This window comes from Eulemur rufifrons, chromosome 2 (genome assembly GCF_041146395.1).
Source record: "Eulemur rufifrons isolate Redbay chromosome 2, OSU_ERuf_1, whole genome shotgun sequence".
Lineage (NCBI taxonomy): Eukaryota > Metazoa > Chordata > Mammalia > Primates > Lemuridae > Eulemur > Eulemur rufifrons.
The window spans coordinates 32604260-32626810 of NC_090984.1; the positions used below are offsets into that span (position 1 = coordinate 32604260).

The 22551-nt window shown below is 41.8% G+C and overlaps 1 protein-coding gene across 1 annotated transcript in view; it reads right to left on the reverse strand.

Annotated features, from left to right (window-relative positions):
* TLN2 (talin 2) overlaps positions 1 to 22551 on the reverse strand; it is a 394205-nt gene that overhangs the window by 212421 nt on the left and 159233 nt on the right. The window contains exon 3 of the mRNA XM_069483220.1: positions 17721 to 17798. The gene's annotated coding sequence lies outside the window, so the exon portion shown is untranslated. The remainder of the gene's footprint in view (positions 1 to 17720; positions 17799 to 22551) is intronic.

Here is a 22551-nt window from a genome sequence, read left to right on the forward strand (position 1 = left end):
TTGAGTCCATACTGATCAAATGAATAAATAAAATGAAAGTCTGAAGAGGAATGGCATAGCTACATGGTTTCAAAGTCCCTCCCCAGAAAATACTTATTCAGTAGAACAGGAAAAAGTATAACCTTTACAGAGGTGAAAGCTAGCTCCTACCGCCTCGATCAAAGGATGAGGTGAACATTGTCAGTAACGGGACAAGTCAAGATTGTGCATCACGTGATAGGATGCAAAAAGAACACAGCATCATTTCTGTGATATTCCTGACAAACGTGCATAAGCCGAATTTGATGAGGAAAGACACAAACTCCAAACTGGGGGATACTCTGCAAAATAACTGGCCTTTCATCTTCAAGAGGGTCAAGGTCATGAAAGTCAAGGAAAGACTCATGAACTGTTCCAGATCGAAGGAGACTAATGGACACATGACAACTAAATGCAACCCACGACTCTGAACCTGATCCTTTTGCCATAAAGGATGTGACTGGGACATCTGATGAAATCTGAATGGCACCTGAGGGTTAAATGACAGCAATTTTGATGATTGTACTGTGGTTATATTCAAGAATGTCCTTTCATAGGAAATACCTGCTAAAATAAAAGTAATCTTGGGTGATTGTGCATTAGGTCAGCAACTCACAATCAAATGGTTCAGGGAACTATTCTAAGAGTTGTACTTTCAGCTTCTCTGAAAGTTTGTGATTGTTTGAAAAACTTTCTAAAGTATTTTTTTAAAAGGTTACATAATGTAGAACAGTCAGTGGGACAAGGGAGGAAGACAGAAGGAGCATTTGTCTTTGACTCCTCACCTACCTGCTACCACCATAAGCCCACACACTCTCCAGGCCACTGCCCTGCCTCTGCCCTCCCGCACACAGCTGGGATGCCTATAAGGACTCCCTACACAGATCTCCAATTATACATCTTATTCCTCCTCTGACTTCTGCCTAGCCTCCACTGGAGCTTGTTCTAGCCAAGGTCATCCATTTCTAGTCCTCACCTGTCTGCACAGCATTGGACAAAAGCAGCTATTCCAGGGGGCTCCTTGCATCCTTCAAACCCATCCCTTCTCAGCCCTCAATGCCCCCCCCCAACTCCCACAGGCTCTTCTTTGCTTAAACATCACTGAGTTCTCTCCTAGTTCCTCCTCTCCTCCTACTCCAATGCCCTTGCCTGGTCAACCTCACACGCTCTCAGGACTTGCACTCACCAGACCTGCAGACAGAGGCCAGACTTCTCCTGCACTCCTTCCTTATCCAAGTCTACTTTGTATCTCCCCAAGGTCTTTAACAAGCATACCAAATTCATCCTATTGAAAAATGAACTCATCACCTCTCCCCTGCAGCCTTTCCCAACCCAATTCCCTCCTGTGTCCCTGACCTCAGTGGCTCCAAGATCCACCCAACTGCCAAAGCCAGAGATGGGAGGATCATCTTTGATAACACTCTCTCCTGCATTTACACAGCCAATCACCCAAGGCCTGACCATTTTAACTCCCCAACAGCTCTCAAATCTGTATTTTTCTCTCACTCCAAGATACTGTTATTCCATCACCTCCTGTACGAATTACTGCAACACCTCCCCAACTGGGCTCCTCACACCCATTCTTACTGCATTTCAATATACTCTCTACATCTCAGCCAGTGGGCTTCTGAAAAATCCAAATCTGACTATAGCTCACTCAGTGTAAACCCTTTAATGGGTACCCACTCTTCTTAAGGAAAAGTCTAAACACCCTCCTCACCAGATACCACAAGACCTACCCCTATCAACCCCAACTCTGTCCTAAATTCTCTGTACCAACTATATAAAAATATTTTCCTTTTCTAATAATGCTCCCAATATCTAGCAAAATTTCTGGTACTTTGTAGATGCTCAATAAATGATTATTGAACAACTGGATGGATCTATTAGCTGGGGTGAATGGCAGACCAACTTAATATTATTATTTCACACAATCTCAAGTCTTCAGATATACCAAGGTATTAAGCACACAACTCAAATCCTTGGCAAAGGTTTAACAAAAACATCAGAGAGAGTTTGCACAAAATAATTGGCAGCTCAAGTTCAAGGTCCTTGAGGTTAAACAGTGGAGAGGAAGGAGGGAAACTATAGCCAAGCAGGCAGTAGTTACACCACAGTTGGCTGTCACAGGCCATAGCAGGATTCCATTCCATTACGCTTACTGTGTGGGGCACACTGCCCATGCTGTGTTGATGGTACACTCAGGAAGAGGCAGGAAGATCACGCAGGGACACGGACACAGACACACACATAACGCAAAAAAGAGCAGGAACTAGGGAAGCCAGGCCTGTTCCACACAGGGGTTCAATAAACCCTAAGGAAGGAAGACCAAATCACAGCTACAAACCAAATGGGGACCATCTACAGAAACTCACTGGGCACACGACAGTATGGACGATTGTTTTGCACCTTTTGTTTATTACTCCTTGTATTTTCTCTAAAGCTCCACTAAGATCCAGCCATTCTGGAGGCTTTGCTAAATAGAGGCCAATATGTTCCCAGCTACTGCCACACACCCTACTTTAGGTATCACTGCATGTCAAAGGAGAGATGGAGTCAAGAAAGAAAAATGCAAAGGCAACAGAATTAAGGCCATTTCAGCTTGAAACCATCATGGAAATGAAATCGGTAATCTTGTTAAGGTGGGGCGATATGGGTGGGCTGCTATCATCCTCTGAGGCCTCAGGAGGGGGTCTCAATGTCTGGATGACAAACAGAAAGCGACCAGGACTTCTGTGACACCGTGACTGCTTTGATGCCAACTAAGCATTAACAGAGATCTTTTCCCTAGGGAACGAGAAAGTCTACTGGGAATCCAAGGGCACTTGAAGGGCAGGAAAAAGCCCCATAAGCAGAAAAAGGAAGCAACATCCAAGGGACCTGGGATCATAGGCGAGAAAATTACTGTTGCAAAGGGACACAAGTAGCCTAACCATATGGAAAACACATGAGGAGATGAGCAAAGGGCAGAGGACTCTCAGGCACCAGTGGTGATGATGGTGATGAAGATGATGATGGCACTGGAGGTGACAATGCCACACCAAGAGCAGCCGCCCACCACGGCACACTCAGCATGTGCCAGGCCTGTGCCAAGCATCATCTTGCAATAGGCCAAGGCACAGGTACAGAAAGGTCCACACTTGGCTGAAATTTACAAATCTATTACATGGTGGAATAATGACTCGAACCCAAGTCTGCCCACTTTCAGAATCAATGACCTTCTATTTAAAGTACTGTTTCTAGTTCCCTGCTTGTGAGTGACTGTCCCTATCCTGATGGGAAAAAAAGCAGTGCCTGGGAGTCAGGAAGTTAGCCAGAAATACCGTGAACAAATGCTGTGTCACTGACCTTATGTTCGGGTTAGCACAATAAACGCTTACAGATGATCAGGGTTGGTATTTTCACCTACCATCCTACATGGGGAGAATTAAATACTGTCTTCTAGGTCTCCTCTCCACCATCATTGGACCTTTTTTACTATTATTGAACCGTAGGTATTCCTTTCCTAGTATGAATCACAATAATTGCAACCAAAAAAAGATCTTTCTGAAATGGCAAATATTGCCCTAGTAGGTTGCCTCAGTCCTCAGCAGCACCATTAACTAACACCAGTCAACTAGTGACACTGCTGTAACTCTAGACAAGTCTATCAGAACGTATCACACGCATTTAAGGATGGAAAATTTTGATACTATGCCCTTCAAATGCCTAACTGTGGTAGCATACACATGTCAAGAGGCATTTCGTGATGCCAGAAATGGCAGCAAACACCATGGATTGGGCTCACTTGTAGCACAGAGAGGCTGCAGACCTGAACATTGTATGTCGCCCAGACTCCTCTGCTGCTGTGGTGCCCAACGTGAATTAGACAGACCAGTGTGATGGGCTCACAGGTGACTCTGATTTGGAACCGAGTCACAGGGAAGAAAAGCAGAGCACAGGGCACGGCTGAGAAGCCAGACCTCTTTGCAGAGACAGCGCAGTGTCTGAGCTAGAAGCTTAAGTACCAGGTTCCCAATTCAACAGCTTCCCACAGCAGCTGCTGTAGCAACTTTGCTGCTCCTGGTAGGAAAAACTGGTTCTGGGGGTGGGGAGTATCCTGGAAGCTCAGCCAAAAGCCTTTTCCTCCAAAACTTCCAAGGATTCTGGAAGCACTTGCCCCCTGGATTAAATCTACTTCAGCTTTAATTCCCTAGAGTAGATTCTATGTCCAATACAGGAAATGTGAACAATAACAAGCAGCTCATTGCCTTTACTAGTTTATTAAATTTGTAGAATATGAGGTATAAAATACTCAGCCACAAAGGATAAAAACAACAAACCCAATTTATTTTAATTATATTTTAGTATAATACCATTTGGGCTAGGATAATTCATATAAACTACAGTATCGCCCAATTTTGTCAACCTAAACCTACACTGTAATTCACCTCATTCATAAACATGAGCTAACTTGACCTACTTTCTAATATATGCAGCTCCTTCTCATCTGCATTAATCTGCAGTGACATTTTAAAAGTTGCTCTAATAATTTCCATTATATGAAAATGTACTTTTCATTTACATCACCTTTGATTTTCCTCCCACAAACAAAATACTACTTTCTCAACAGTTAGCCTGCAAATATAGTAAGAAACAAGATACACTAGACAGCTGAAATAAAAGGTTAACCTCTGAAAGGGGCTCAATATTGGGTTTCATGACAGGAGGGGAGGGTGGGAGGAGGAAGAAGAGGAAAAGAATGAGATAACTTTGCCCTAAGCCCACACAACGTGGCACGGTGGGTTTGGCGCTCTCTATACATAATCTGTGGAAAGCTTTAGAACACACTTTAGAAGTAAATATAAATCCTATATCAAATAATATGAGTTCCATGCTTCCCTATAGTTCTTCAATCTCAGATGAAAAAAAAAAAAAAAAAAAGAGGAAATCCACTTTTCACTCCCACTTCCAACTACACCCACATTGCAACCATCAGTAGCCTCCTAAACTGGGGCTCCTTCCCTCTTTAATTGTGGACAACCCTTTCCAGCAGGTCCCTCCTATGTTCAGGAATTTTCTATGGCTCCCAAATGCTTAGAGCAGGAGTTGGCAAACTATGGCCGACAAGCTAAGAATGTTTTTTTTTTTTTTACATTTATAAATGGTTATGGGGAAAAAAAAACAGAATTACATTTCATAATACATGAAAATTATATGAAATTCAAATTTAAACACCCATAAATCAAATTTTATTGGAACATAGCCACACTCATTTCTGAATTGTCTATGGCTGTTTTTTGGTTTCCAACAGCAGAGTTGAATAGTTGCAAACAGACAGTAGCCTAAAATATTTACAAACTAGTCCTCTATGGGAAAAGATTGCCGACTCCTGGCTTGCAGTATAAAATCCACAGCCTTTGGCTCGACAACACAGGCCGTTGAAATCTGGATCTAACAGACCTTCCTACAAGACTGACTTACTTGTCCTAGAAGATACAGTGTCTGCTCCACTGAAACACTCTTCTCCATTTCACCAAAACATTATCCTCTTCCCCTTTCCTGCTCCAAAGCTCTGCTCAATCCCAACAGTCTGCAGACATCCTTCTTTCTCTTCATAAAAGTCACATCAAATATACATTTAACTTCCATGAGGTTAAAAAAGAAAAATGATTTTAAGAGTGTAATGGTTATTTGAGACAGAACTCTAGTAGTAAAAGATGGAAATGACCCACGTGCCCATCAGCAGGGCACAGGCTGAATAAGGTGGAACAAATCACACAACAGAGGAAGACGCAGCTGCGCAGAGTGTGGACTATCCCTACGCACCACTATGGAATAAGAACCAGGAGAGACTAAGTGGAAAAAGCCTAGTGGAGAAATGTGTGTACAAGATGCTGTTGTTTAAGAAGAAAGGGAGATACAAATACCAAAGCATGCACACATTGGCTTATACATGTACACACATACGGAAAACACCACTGCAAACATAAACCATAATGTTTTCAATTGCTACCTATGGAGTGGGAGGAGACAGAATGGAGAGAGGGCTAGGGTGGAAGCAAACACCTCTTGCTACAGACTGAATGTTTGTACCCGACCCCCCCAAATTCATATGCTGAAACCGAATCCCCAGTGTGGTGGTATCTGGAGGTGGGGCCTCTGGCAAATGATTAGGTAGGTCATGAGGGCTCCATCCTCACAGGACTAGTGCCCCAGAGGCCCCAGAGATTGCCTTGACCCTTTAGCCACCTGAGGATATGACAAGAAGACACCATCTGTAAGCCAGGAAGTGTGCTTCAGACATTGAAGCAGACATTGCACCAGACATTGAATCTCTGCTGGCACCCTGATCTTGGACTTTCCAGCCTTCAGAGCTGTGACAAATAAACCTATTATTTATAAGCCAGCCATTCTGTAAGCATTTTTGTTATAGCAGCCCAAATGGACTAAGATATTAATACTTCTGAATAAGCTGTATTTTACATATGAGACTTTGGAAACTTGACAATATTTACATAATTATTTAAGCTGAAAAATGGAATCTCTAAGAACAGAACATAAAATGAAACCAGTGAACCTAACTATGTATCCAGTTGGTGGCACAATCACAAAGAGGAGACCTAGTCCAAATATCTTTCTAACACAGACTGCTGTGTATGTAACATGAGATGAAGCAGATGAAAAGATACGCTAGAATCCCTGAGAACTGGATTTTGGCAATAAGTGAAAGAACATAGATATAAAATTGATGAAACTAACTAAAAATCCTGTATATCTGAATTCTTCTTGGAAGTATTGCTATGAACTAATAATCTGTTTTATCTATGTACACACAAACCCTCTAGTTTTGCCCACTGAAAAGATGAAGGAAACTATGATGAATTAGGAAGCAGTAAACATGCCTGGTTTCTATATTGTGCCTTCTAAATACTCAAAGGAGCCAGGGGCTCCTCGGAAAAGTGGCAGATCCGAGTCTGGGCCAAGAAACAGGTACGACAAGCCCGTAACATTTTGTCACACCAGAAAGTATACAAAAATATAAAAAAAAAAACATTAGTCACGTCAAGAGGACTGAGGACACAATTTGAGTTAGTTTCCATTGGCCAAATATGGAACAATTTGATCGTCAATAAGAATATTAAACTGAAACACATCAATTACATCTACACTAAAAATGAAAAAATAAAAACATCAGTGATGACTTTTGCAGGATGCCGTTAGGGAACTAATTGCTTTGAAAAATAACAAGAATGCATCGAGCATTTACCCTAACTTTCCTATACGAACCTCGGAGTAATCAAATAATTGATGAGAATAAGTTTCTCTTTATATAAGTATTCTCTATATAAATAAGGAAGGAACACTAGAATTAGAACATCACTATTTTGCAATCACTAATTAAAGGATATATAATGGCCAATAATATAACAGAGAGAGATTACCAGTCACTATGTATTTCTCACTGAAAACACACAGCCTATGATGTATTCTTGCAAAAAAAAAAACAAAAGAAAAAAACAAAAAAAAAAAACAAAACAACAAAACACAAAACCAAACAAGAAACAAACCTCAATCAAAAATACACCCCAACAGATGTGAAGTTGACAAACCTCGAGATTTAACTAACAAATCATAGAAAATATAATGAACAAGGCCGGGCGCGGTGGCTCATGCCTGTAATCCTAGCACTCTGGGAGGCCGAGGCGGGTGGATCGCTCGAGGTCAGGAGTTCGAGACCAGCCTGAGCAAGAGTGAGACCCCATCTCTACTAAAAATAGAAAGAAATTATATGGACAACTAAAATATATATATATAAAAATTAGCCGGGCACAGTGGTGCATGCCTGTAGTCCCAGCTACTCGGGAGGCTGAGGCAGGAGGATCGCTTGAGCCCAGGAGTTTGAGGTTGCTGTGAGCTAGGCTGACGCCACGGCACTCACTCTAGCCTGGGCAACAGAGTGAGACTGTCTCAAAAAAAAAAAAAAAAGAAAATATAATGAACAGAGGGACAAGTTAAATGTCACAATGGGGAAGCAATCATCAAAATTCAGACCATAAAGAACTACAGCAGGGTTTCTCAACCTTTGCAGTACTGATGATTTGGGCCAGATAATCTTCTGTCGTGGGGGATGCCGTGTGTATTACAGGCATCCGTGGGCCCTACCCACTAGATGCCACTAGCACCCCACAGTTGTGACAACCAAAAACAGGTCTCCAGACATCGTCAAATGCCCTGAGATGGGGAATGGGCATTGTCCCTGTTTGAGAATCTGTGCTCTAAAAAAATAAACAACCCAGTTTCTTCAACAAATTCCAAGGAGGCGAAGGGGAATGATAGAGGGGAAACCTACAGATTAAAGAGTGATTCATTGCATCAACTAACTGCAATGAATAAACCTTATTTAGACCCTGACTCAAAGAAATAAAAAAAAAATTTATAAGACAATTGAGAAAATTTGAACACTAACTTGATATTGGATGGCATCAAGGATGTGTTGGTAATCTTTATGACTTTGGTGCAATAAGGTATTATAGATGAGGTTTTTTAAAGTCCTATCTTTTAGATACATAGATTCACAAAATAGTGACAGGAAATAATAAGAAAGATGTGCTTCAAAGTAATGGGTGGGAAGAGGGGAGGGTACAGATAAAGTAAGACTGGCTAAACACTAATCATCACTGAACCTGGGTGATAAGCACGTAGCTCACTGTAAAATTCTCTTCACTTTTAAATATGTTTGAAAGTTTCCATAAAAAAAGTATGAATAAGTAAATCTGGCAGGCAGCTCCATTCCCATTCTTCTCAGTGAGCACGTGGGAGGGAATATAAGAATTTATCTCCATTCCCTGGGCTTGCGCAGTTTCTCAGGGTCTCTAGGGATCCTACCTTGCTGTTGAGAGTGTCTTGTTTACAGCATGGCCCTTAAACATAGGAGCCCAAAACTTAGCAGGCTGTTCCAAAGCTGGAGGAGAAGTCTGTTTGTTGGACTGACCAGGAGACAGAATACTGGCCTCTAATGTGGCACTTTCCTAAGGGGTGTTCAAGAGCAATTTTGTCTATAAGGAATTTTTGCCTGAGGTGCTGCATTCAGTTCACCCCCAAGTAGAGTTTGCACTGCACCGAAACTTTACCCATCCTGGAAGGAGCCCAGGTCCCTGCCCAACCCCCATGAGCTGCCCCACCAGCCCTCAAAAGCCCCTCTCAGGACTTCATCCCTGGTGAGAGAAAAATAGCCTTCTATCTTGTTTAACCCACTGTGGCTGCCAGTCTTTTCAGCAAAAACTCACACCAACTAACCAAGAAAGAAATTCTGCTTTCCCTTGGAAACCTCTTCTAGCTCCCCCACTAGAAATACTCTTCTTCCTCCGAACTCACTTTCTGCTCATGTGTCCCTTAGCACAGGCCCCTTTGCACTGTAGTGTTTTTGGAAACATGTAAACAGAACAGAACAACGCCCATGTTGTTGTATCCTGCATTGCCAATCTCAGTTTCCTTCCGAATCTAGGGTATTGAATCCACTTCCTCTGAATCCAAACCTCTGAGAAGAGAGGCCAACAGAGAAAGTCCCCCGCCCTCATGTTTCCAAAGCTCACCTTCTGTGCCTGCATCAGCCTTTCCAAAGGGACAGCAACACCCAGGACAACCTGGTACCTAGAGCCAAAAGCTCTCCTGCAGGATGAGTCATTCTTCATCCTTTAGAGGTAAATAAACTGAAGACTATATAATGTATTCTGGGAATATTTAGGATCAGGTAATAAAAGACATTTTAAACTTCATTTATTTCCTTCTCTTAATGAAGCCCTGGGGTTTGTCCCAGATTTAAAATTTTCCAAATAGATTTGTCCCCGCCTCGATCGCTTTTACCCAAGTGTCACTGGACTTGGATAACTGAAGATTGGTGCCCTTTGTATAATGGAGTCCCAGATGCCTCATAGATGACAACTCTATTTGCTTAGCACTCCATCCTAGCCTTACAACCAATCAAGATAAAAAATAAGAAATTTCAAGTCAGAATTAGATCACTGTAAGTTGATAACACGGTAACCTTGGACTGCATCAAATTTAAATGTGGGACGTCACCCTTGGTCATCCCTGCAACAAGGTAAATATCGACTCCTGTCTATTCCTTAAGACCTGACGTCACTAAGGCCAAATATCACCTCCATAAGTAAATGAGGCCCAGCTTTAAAGATTTTCCTTTTATTCAATACTTATTTGGGAGCATACACATAATACGTTAAGATGTTTGCACCGGGACAGCATATGTTAATGCTGCCACCAGACAGGTCACATGGAAGAACTCCACCCACAGCCACCCACTACTCAACGTGCCATTTAAGTAGACAGCAGAGCAGTTCATTGGTAACATTTGTGCAGAAACTCCTGGGTCCACTGTCACGGCCTCACCTGGGATCTGCGCAGTGAGGAGAGCAAGCACCTGGAGTGGACGGGGGGACGACACCGTCACTGTGTGAGGGACGCAGCTCCCCAGGGCACCTGCCATCCATCCGGTCACTATCATAGTACCATAGCAGGTAATTCATCAAATGCAACTATATAAAGAGATACATTCAGACCGCTGCATTCATGCGAGAAACTGCAAGTGATAAAATTAAAACTTGATTATCTCTTTAACTTTTCTTCCAAAACAACCATAAAAATATGCCATGTATTAAAAGAATGAAACGTACTTGACTCACACACATACACTTTAGGGTGAAAAAAACACCCAGTACAACAACTGCCACTGATAAAGCACCTTTTCCCACTTACCAGCAGGGCTGGGTAAGAGGCTCTACTTTCCACTTCGAATTCACCAAGGGAACACTGAGTACAGAAGGATACTCCCATATCCAAGTACAGTAGAATTCTTTATAATGAGCTCCTGGCCACACAGCACACCCACAAGGATGAGGCTAAGAAGCAGGCACAGTTAACTCTTTCTTAAAGCAGCAGTGATTTTCTGGAGTAAAGACAGAGGTCTGCTGAGAAAAAGTATGCAAGACACGCCAGAGACAGAGAAGTCTTTTCCAATCTATGAAACACAGCTGGCCACCCTAGCCCCAAGCCCACCTCCCACTGGAGGTGTCAGAAATCACCTACTCCGAGTCTAACTTCTTTGTGTGTGAAATGTCAATAACATCTATTGTACAGGGCTGAGGTGAGGATTTCAAGAGACAGCAGGCTTCACCAGGTGCAGTAGCTCGCACCTATACTCCCAGCTACTCAGGAGGCTGAGGCAGGAGGATCATTTGAGCCCAGGAGTTCGAAGCTGCAGTGAGCTACGATGCCACTGCACTCAAGCCTGGGCAACAGAGCAAGACCCCATCTCTTAAAAAATAAGGAGAGACAGAGAGAGAGAGATGGGAGAGACACCAGGCCTCAAGTACCTGGGTGTCTAACACATCAGATCCTCAGTAAATAATGGCAAATTTTAAAGATCAGGCTACTGCCCCTTCCAAGACAACAAAGCCTGAGCTGTTTTTCCAATCGTGGTCCACAGCTTTTCCTGGCCACCAGCGCTTGCTCAGGGGCACCCAGCATGCCTGAAGATCAAACTGTCCTGACAAAGGATGGGGACTGTGGGAGTGAGACCTCCAGAAACAAAGGGGGCTTCTAGGAGAGGAAACCGGATGACTGAGAACCTAGAAAATCTTAAGACTGGCTTCAAGACAGCTTGTGCAGTGGAAAAGGGAGAGTCCATTTAAACATACTCCACCGAGGGGCCAGAGTGTGAGGACATCAGGCTCACAGAGGAAAAACAGAGCTCCACCTACGACCAGGCTCCAACGGGAATGAACGGCATCTTCTTAACTGTAATAGTGTAAATGCTGCTTGTTGGTTTTTAACGTTCGGAATCTACAGGTAAGTCATGAAAGCCTTTCCTGAGATTAAAGAACAAAATGCAGGTATGACTGACTCAGAGTATAAAATTCAAGGCACAGCTGCCTGAACGTGAGAGGCTGGATTGGAAGCCGGTTGGTGTAGACAAGAAAAACCGTGTCTAGGAGACAGAGCAAGAAACAGATAGCGTGAGTCATCTGAGGGTGCCCAGGACCGCAGCACAGGCCCGAGAGCGTGGGTCAGGGGCAGGGAGGCGGGGGCGGTCAGAGTGAGCCGCCAGTGTGATCAGAGATCACAACAAGACCCTGAGAAACAGCCTTCACAACTGGTAAAGTGGAAGATGGGGCTGCAGGCATAACATACGTACACGTGGCAATCACCACAAAAGAGGCAAAAATGATATACAGGAAAAAGCGGGGGTTGCTCTGAGAAGCAGGACTAAATGACGGAAGTGCTGCCTTTCATTATCGGCTTTTCTATAATGTTCCCTATTTTTAGCCATTTGAATGTAAAACTTTGACTTAAAATTTTTAATTGACAAAAATCATATATATCACGTACAAGATGTTATTTTAAAATACATATGTATCATGGAATGGCTAAATCAAGCTGGTTAGCATGCATTACCTCGAGTACTTACTTTTTTGCAATGAGAACACTGAAATCTATTCTCAGTAATTTTCAGGAATATATTATTATTCATTATAGTCACCATGTTGTGCAATAGATTGAAATTGTGTGTGAGCAACATCCCCCCCGCCCCTGGTAACCACCATTCTACTCTCTACTTTTAGGATTCCATGTATAAGTGAGAACATATGCTATATTTGTCTTTTTGTGCCTGGCTTATTTCACTTAATAATGTTCTCCAGGTTCATTCATGTTGTTGCAAATGACAGGATCTTCTTTAAGGCTCAATAGTATTCCATGGTGTATATGTACCCACTTTTTTTTTTTTTTTTTTTATCATTCATCCATTCACAGACATTTAAGTTGATTCCACATCTTGGTTATTGCAAATAATGCTACAATGAATATAGGAGTACAGATATCCCTTTGACACACTGATTTTCATTTCCTTTGGATATATATGCAGCATTGGGATTGCTGGATCACGTGGTAGTTCCAGTTTTAATTTTTTCAGGAACCTCCACACTGTGGTCCGTAATGGCTGTACTAATTTGCCTTCCCTCCAGTAGCGTGCAAGGGTTCCCTTCTCTCCACAATCCTTCCGACACTTGCTATCTTTTGTCTTTTTGATGGTACCCATTCTAACAAGTGTGAGGTGATATCTCATTGTGGTTTTGGTTTTCACTGCTCTGATAATTAGTGATTTGGGGTATTTTTTCATATACCTGTTGGCCATTTGTATGTCTTTTAAGAAATGTCTATCCAGGTCCTTTGCTCATTTTTTAATCAGGTTGTTTTCTTACTACTGAGTTTGAGTTCCTTATATATTTTGCACATTAGGCCCTTATCAGATATAAGGTCTGCAAGTATTTTCTCCCATTCTGTAGGTTTTCTCTTCACTCTTTTGATTGTTTCCTGGGCTGTGCAGCAGCTTTTTAGTTTGATATAATCCTATTTTGTCTATTTTTGCTTTTGTTGCCTGTGCTTTGGGGTTCATATCCCCAAAACCACTGCCTAGACAATGTCATGGAGCTTTTCTCCTATGTTTTCTCTTTCTGTACTTTTAGAGTTTTAGGCCCTACATTTAAGTGTTTAACCTATCTTGATGTTTGTATATGGAGGTTAGATAAGACTCTGGTTTCATCCTTCTGCATGGGATATCCAGTTGTCCCAAAATCATTTATTAAAGAAACTGTCTTCCTCATTGTGTGTTCTTGGCATCTTTGTCAAAAATCAATTGACTACAACCTATGTGGATTTATTTCTGGGCTCTATTCTGTTCCATTGGTCTATGTGTCTTTTCATGCCAGTACCACACTGATTTGATTCCTACAACTTTATAGTTTATTTTGAAGTCAGATAGTGTGATGCTTCCAGCTTTGTTATTTTTGCACGAGGTTGCTTTGGCTATAAGGGGTCTTGTGATTCCATAAAGATGTTTCCTATTTTTAGCCATTTGCGTACAATATTTTGACTTAAAATTTTTTAAATAAAAGATACTCTATAATACCATTGTTTAGATCACAGCGTGGATTCGCCTCAACTTTTATTCACAGTGGTATGTTTAGACCATTGCAGCTGGCCTTATATAGTGTGTTTATTTTAATCTTAGTAAAAGTCACATTTAAACACTATAAGTCCACTAGTTATTTTATGGATTTGGAAAGCTGTCCAACGCTGATTTATTGTGAACAGAAATGACCATTTTAGGTCTCCAGAATACGGGATTTCACAGCTAAAAAAAGGGGGGGGTGATTATTTTTAAAGGTTCAGCTTCTATAGGAGAATATTCAAATGCAGGCAAACGTACTCTAGAGTCATTGAATCTGCAAAATCCAATCAATTCTTAGAAAAGGCTCAAATCCTGAGTTCTCCAGGAGGGCTTTTTAACTTAGAAAGAAATTAGCTGATTAACATAATTAGCAAAAAAACCTGAAGGAAACAGCACATCCTATTTATTATACCATGGATTAGTAAGTTTAATTATGAAAAACAGCCTGGAAATTGTTGTTGTTCTGCAACATTTACTAAGTACCAAAAGCAGAGTGAGGACCCCAGCACAGGTCCAGGAACCCTGACCAACAAGACAATGCTAATTAGGACTCTCCGTCACTCAGGGAGCTGGCAGGCGGGAGGCAATCGAGGGTGCTTGCAGCCATCAAGAAGCATACTGCAAAGAAATCAGCTAATGGAGGATGGCAGGAAGACAAAAGTGCATAACAGATTTCATTTTTAATGAAGAAAAGGAAGCATAGGAATGACTTATCTTTACTGACATCATAGCTCTTAAGTGACTGGTACCGAATGACAAATAGCTACAAAGATCCTCCTTAGAATTTCACAGATTCAATATGCTTCCCTAAACGGCAGTGGGAACTAAAAATTCCCAGAGAGCCAAAAAACAATGTTTTTCATTGAAAATAGATTTCAAAATATTTTTCTTACTAGCCTGCAGGGAACACGGAGATAAGTTCAGAATACCGCATGGATTGTCAAACCCAGAATATATCACAGGTCATTACGTAAAATGCTAAACAAATCATTTATCATCCCCTCACCCCATCTATCAGTCTCTCTCATTTTCTCACACACGTACATACACACACACACATGTAACTCTTGAAAACATCACGTTTAATCCTGCAAAGCATGGCTGTCTCAAATTCTCAATTGCTCATCCCTACAAGATCTCACCCAGAATGTCTCGACCTTCTGAAAGGCTCAAGAACATGACTGATTGGTTAGAGTGGTTCATTCATTAAGTTTTATTCAGACGTGGACTTGTCCAGATCCCTTAAAACAATTCTCCTTCCTCTGGCTTATGTCAAAATAAAAGCTCCTGGTAGCATTTACTCATGACTTTATATATTTTCAGAAATTTCAGGTAATCATTCATAGTCCTATACATTAAGACAAATGTTTCTGTTGCGGTGGTTGTTTGATACAGCTTTTTCCTAAAAACGGCAGAGAATAAACATTTCCAGGGTAGAGGCAACCCAATGGAAGCATACTCAGGCAGTAAACCAAGAGCTGGGTTGACAGGACAGAAAACAACCAAGCAAGTCTGTCAAATTTCATTTAAGTTTCCCAGAAAATAGGAATGTTAAAACAAATGAAAGCCAGAAATCACCGAGGGAGGAACTCCAAAGGACTGAACTGAACCACATGTTCTCACCCATGCAGACTACACATAACTTCTCAGGACTTTCAGAAGCAGCCAGGGTTGCACAGGCTCCTCGGAAAAGATGGTATTGCTGCTCCTTCCTCATGTTATTCTACCGCACTAATATTTCAGTCCATTATTCCTGCTGTCCTCCACCTGCCATACTCCTCACACACATCCCCACAGCGCAAGAAGCAAACAGAAAGCACTTTTCCATTCTCTATAGACGACAGCATAAAAGTCCACCTGGAACACTCCTTGCAAGTCTGAAATCCTGGGGAAGGCATCAATCTGATGTGTTTCCTGTCCACTGTGCCCCAGGCTCTTCAGCCAGACCAGACCACCTAGCACCCTCTGTGGGTCCTCAAAGGACAACCCCACCCCAGGGTGCCCCAGGTGATCCTCCAGGCAGTACAGCTCTTCTCTGCGCTGAGCACATCTGATCCCACTGCCCCGAGCACAGAACTTCTGGCTGCACCCTCAACCTCTGCCCAGCCTCGAGCTCTTCACGTTTGGGGTTTGCGCTGGTCTCCCCAGAGCTTGGCTTTGGCTTGCCTCACCTCTGGCTCCCAGTATCCTCACAGCCAGGCAGGTACTTACGTGTCACACATCACCTGGCCAGAGGCTGCTCCACAATGGTGGGAGGGGAGGATTCCGTACACTTCTATTGGGCTGCTTAAAACACTGTCAAGTTTTCGTTTCTACCTTGACCACAGAGTGACTCACAGCTGAGTATAATGTTCACATAAATGGGCCATTTTTACTCGGGGTTCCCAACAGAACAGTTCCTTCCCTTCCGTTTGACCTCTGACCTCTTTAGTTCAACCATGCTAGCTGACTATCCACAACATTTTCTGGAAATAAATGGCATATACGTAAAGTACATTTCTTTCCTGCTTCAGAGGAATGATAAAGTCTTAGGGGCAGCAGAGAGCCCTCAGCAGTCCCGTACCCCAGTATTTCCCAAACACTAACTCTCGGACCAATTCTGGTTAGTCTATGGCTAATAGTCACCGGTATGCAGGGAAATGCAGACGAAGTAGGAAACGAAGAGCGTTTTCGTAATGCTAAATATGTACACGATCAAGACAGATTTACGACATTCCTATTCTCTTAGCATTAAAATATTTCTTCTTTAACGAAACTATTTTAGATGGTAGTTATTCTTTGAAAATAAATCCATTATTAAAAATTCCAAACACAAAATGCAAAGAACAGTATGAAATATATAGTGAACCCCTAGTTCACCTATCCAACTTTAACAATCAACTTTGTTTATGTACAGCCAAAAAATATTTTAAAAATTGGTCCTCATTTTTTTTTTCTCATTCTGTAAGATCTAAAATGACCACACGAGGCCAAACTACAAATCTTACAGATGAAAATAAGGAGACAGAGATTAACTAACCTGTTCCCAGTTGGGTAGCAGGTCAGGAACAGAACTGATACCTGTGGGAGAGCCATGATGCAGCTTTGGAGGGTAAAGAGCATAAACCAACTTTTTTAACCTCATCAGACTTCAAGCTAGGCGTATTCAAGAGCTGCAGAAGAACCCTGCATCTCTGCCCAGGGAACTTCATATACATGGATCCACACAGTCCCATCCAGGACAACCAAAGGGAGAAGTCAATAATCTGTAACCAAAGGTGACCTTACCGCATGCTAAAGCAATTGTCTCACAATTCCGGAGGGTTCCAGCAATCACCAGCCAGTTTCATTTCAAAGACTACTGGGAGTTTCTAACTTAATTCCTTACCCAGCACATACCCCTCACCTTCCCCAAAAGATATATGAAGCAAACAGATGTGAATGAACGAGAGGGCCCAATAAAGTCATAAAGCCAGCTACTCAGCCTCTCTTCTAGGGCCCTACTATCACTCTGCCAAACCACCACCAGCTGGGGGAAAAACTCAGATGGTGACAGCAATATTAGAACCGAGCACTGTAAACACCTGCCTTGCAGAACCACAGTGAAGATCAAGTAAGATGGCATAAGAGATGATGTTTTAACATGTTATAAAACTATACCCACGCAGGGGGTGGCCGATTGATAAGAATAAAGTATCTTTTTAAAAAGACTCACCTTAAATTTTCAGTTTACGTACAGAGTCAATTTCCCTGAAAATATCCTAAAGCATGTGAGAAACTCCAGCAGCAATACCTAAAACAATAATACAAGTCATCAGAATCAAGTACTATTTTGGGGGGGAAAAATCAACATATATATTTTGTCATTTCCCTCACACTAAGCAAGAAAGGAAGTAACTCAGGAAACTGAATTTCCACCACAACACATGGGCTGGGAATTTTCTTTCCCAACAGGGAATTGAGGTCCCAAGACACTTATTTCGAAGACCAAAATTATGTTACTGTTGGCAAAGAGACAAGTCACTTTCTTTTCTTCCCTGTGGCAGGAATGCTTTAATGGCTTTGAATTTAAGCAAAAAACAAATACATACATTCCCCTCTCTGGCCCCTCCCCTAAATGTCTAAAACAGAAATCACAGGCACTGCACACTGATTCTTTTTTAAATTAGTTTACATGAGCCACGCTTGTCTCGTTTCCTTTTTTCTCCACTTTGTTCCTCTGACACATCTGTGAAGTGGTCTCTTCTTGCTTCCACTATTCCCATATGGCTCCAGCCACTGGGAACTTACTCCATGGAAACGCAATTTGAAGCAGAGAAGCACCATAATCAATTGTAGAAATCAACAAAATTGCCCAGCCACAGTTAACAAAAGAGGAGTCTGAGTGAGAACATACGTACCTATCAACAAGACTAAACATCCAAATGTAGAACCAGATTCATATGAAACAGACCCAAGTTCATGTAATCAAATCTGGGTAGGGATGAGAAACTAGTTAGTTAATGGTGTTGGTTAGCTACTTAGGGAGGAAAAAAATCTAGATCTCTCCCCCTCCCTACTTGTGAATAAAACTCAAAATAGAATCAAATGAGTACTAGAAGAATATGTGAAAGAATAGTTTTATAATATAGGGATAGGAAAAACCGTTTTAAGAATGACAACAAAATATGCAATTATAAAGGACTGAGACATTTGGCTAGCTACATTTTTAAAACGTCTAACATACATGAATGGCAAAAATAAAATAAAAAATTTTTAACAAACCAAACAATGATACTCTTGTTAAAAATAAGAAACTAGGAAAAATATTTACACATGATGATTTTTTTTTGTCATTCTTGTTTTTTTATTGTTTTGAGACAGGGTTTTGCTCTGTCACCCAGGCTACAGTGCAGTGGCATCATCATAGCTCACTGAAACCTCAAACTCCTGGACTCAAGCAATTCTCCTGCCTCAGCCTCCAGAGTAGATGGGACTAACAGGTGTGTGCCCCACCACACCTGGCTAATTTTTCTATTTTTAATAGAGACGCGGTCTCACTCTTACTCAGGCTGGTCTCAAACTCCTGGCCTCAAGTGATCCTCCCATCTCAGCCTCCCAAAGTGCTAGGATTACAGGTGTGAGCCACCGCGCCTGGCCAAATAGTTCTGATGATATTCTGGGTGAATAAAAAGGTAAATGACCACATGCATTATGATTTCCGTGTGTGTGTGTGTGTGTGTGTGTGTGTGTGTATGTTCCTGGATGTCCAGAGAGATGTCTAGAAGAATGTTTACCAAAATAGTTAATGACTCTGGCTATCAGAATTTGAGATGATTTTAACTTCTTACACTAATTGAATTTCATAAAATGAACATGAATTATTTTCCTAAAGAATACAATGGAGCTATTTAACTTTTTAAATCTCCTGTTGAAGTGTTAAGTGATATACTACATAAATTTCTACTTTCCTTCTATCAACTTCCCTCCCTTATTTTACCAACATCTGTGCACATGTGTGCTCATGGTAAGCACCTGGTGGGGTGCTACCTTCCTCACCTCCAGCTCCCATTCACACCTGAGGGCCACTTCATCCCTGCGTTTGGGTTCCTCAGACACTCCTGAATCCTTGCTATACATCTCCTATTTAAGCTAGAGTTTGTTACTTATAACCAAAGGAATCCCACCTCATATAGTGCAGCTTTTGATTTTCTATCTTCTCAATCATCACATGCTATTTGAAAACGGAGTAATAAATCCTACAATCACATGAATGAAGATTTATCACACACAATTTCAATGAATGTTTATGCACTACAAATAAAGTCACTGAAGCAAGATGCTCAAAGCTAGTATTTTTTAAAAAAGGCAAAAATCTATTTCCAGAGACAAGGAGATTCACTCCTAACAAGGGAACTGATGAAGAGACTATTTGAAGAAGAATAAAAACAAAGGAGATGTAATTGTACAGACGGGCCATTCCCTGTGGTTAAAATATTTCCATTGTAATATGTTTAACCTCTTCACAGATTTATTTTTATGGTGTTATATTTATATATGAAAAGATTTTTTCCTATTGAGGTTATAAAATACAGAAATGTATCCCCATAATGGGCCCATTATGTTCATTTTATCTCCAGCAAACAATTTCATTCTTCTCATTGCTCTATTTTTAAAGGTTCAGGAATACCATGTAATACACGCATCCTCACAATACCATAATTGCAAACTTAGCTAAAAAGGCGTAATTCCTTGCAGATGCACAAGGTGCATGTAGGTGTGTAGGATATGAAGTACAAATGTAATTAACCCCTCTTCTGCTGGTGGCTCCCTCTTCCCCAGAAAATTTCCTTAGAAGGTAGACAAAGGACAAGAACTGCTGTCCGGTTGCAGAGATGAGAAACTGGGAGATTTAACTTAGACTAAGTATTTGTGACTCCGGAGCACAATGCAGACAAACTCACGGGCCACTCAGTATCAGCTGCCAGCCTCTCTGTTCTGAACCCTCTTCAGTGCCAAGGAAGTCTACACTGGAGACTGAGACACATTAGCATTTACAAGACAAAACATCGCATTTAGGGAAGGCAATGGCACAGTGGTTAAGGGTAAGATGTTGGCTCCTGGTTCAATCATTTACTAGTCATTTGGCCTTGGTGTGCCTTAACCTCTCTGTACCTCAGTTTCCTCCTCTGTGATAATGCCAGTCACAGGGGCTTTTGTGAGCATCAGAGGAGAGAGTATACTTGATTGAATCAGCAATGCTCAGTCTACTTGAGCTCTGTGGGAGCAGTGACAGCAACTGCCCGTGGTAGAAACTCATTACTCTCCGCTTGATCATAACAAGGTCCCTAGAGAGTGCTGAGACACACGACGTCTGTATGTAGGCGCACATACCTATTTAAAATGCTTGTTTTTAACATGGATAAGATCCACTCAAGTAAACGGAAATTGAGTTTAAGGGTACCAGGAGCCTGTTATTTAAAGGAAGCTTGCCTTACGTTAAAGCAGCCTTCTCAGAGCATCGTATGATAAGTCACTTGGCAGCTCCCACAATGCACCTTTTCTGGAGTATTTGGAGAAGCATAGGTACATGTGAACAAAAGTCAGCAAACGCTACTGCCTGAAATGCCTATGGCCAACGGCAGGACACAGGGCAGGACTCGACAGCTTCTGCATCCCACGCTGCTCCCTACTTGCCAAGAGAAGCTTAAACACGCCTCGGAGTCCAAGAGTGCTCATCATCAGAGCACAGGTAGTAATACTTAGCTATTTTGGATGTTTTGAGGATGAAATCAGAGTGTATAGGTAAAGTTATTAGCATGCTGCCTGGAACCCAATAAGTGTTCAATAAATGGTACACCTAATACTATCATCTCAACAGCATTAAAGAAACAAGACACATACTAAGTGATCTGACTGAGACCACACCAGGCAGTTCTTCACTGTGAGAGTTTCATGGACTCTTGTTTTCCATGTGCCACTTGGCATAATCCCCATAGGAATGTGGGTACAAGCTGAAGGGGATCTGAGAAGTCTGCACAACACATGTGGCCGAAACCTCAATATGTGCTATGGATCCCACGTGACCGAGAATACATTTGTCATAAGATTTCATTAAAAGGCAGGAGCAGGGTAACACCACACTCAGGCTTTACCCTAACACCATCTGCATGAGCATCAAAATCAGAGTATGGGCCCATATGGGCACCATCCCAAGTGTTTTTGCTGCCCAGAGTTAACAAAAGTACTTTTATAACATAAGACCAAGCAAAGCAGAGCAAATCCACTAGCTTCAGCTGAGGATGAGCAGAGCGTACTCTTGGCTTGAAGTTATCACTAATGTTTGACACACACATTACTAATTACTCAAAATTACAAAATCCAAGCAGCAAGGAAACAAACCAAACAGTTTTTCAGTAATGCTACATAGATGGGAAGAGCCAGAGAAAAAAGAAGAAATTTTAAAAACAAAATTCTCCTAACTTCTACCACTTGCCAAGGATTGGTGTTACTTGGTTTTGCTGAAACCTTGAGAACATTTTTATTCGAAGTGCAGCCCAGTGATTGGAGTCCAGCTCTGCGAGGTCAAAAGGTATCTGAGTCCAAGGGGAGATGCCCCATTTTCTGCTCTTGGCTTCCCCTCACTGACTTGCCAGATAGAGGCAGCATGCGGGGCCTCCGTCAGAGAAGACTCAACAAAGAGCCATCAGGCAGCATCCAGGCTCAAGGCCTTTGGAGATGAGAAATGATAACGCCACCTTGTCCTTTGCAGGGCGGAGAGAAGAGTGAACCCTAGTAGAAAAGCTCCAGAAATCCCTTTATACTCCCCTAAATGCGGCATCCCAGAAAACTAGGAGGTAATAGATGTTACAGGCAAAAAAGATTCTCAGTATAAGTGTTGGAAATGCTGGTTTAAACAAAATTAAGTAGCTTCTCTAATGCAGAACATGAAGGATGCTTTAACATGCTCAAGTTGATTATGAGTAAACGGCTCCAACTTTTTTTGTACACAGATTTGTTTTATTGTGGTCTACATCTTGGGACAAGTGCCCTATATCTGTGGTCCC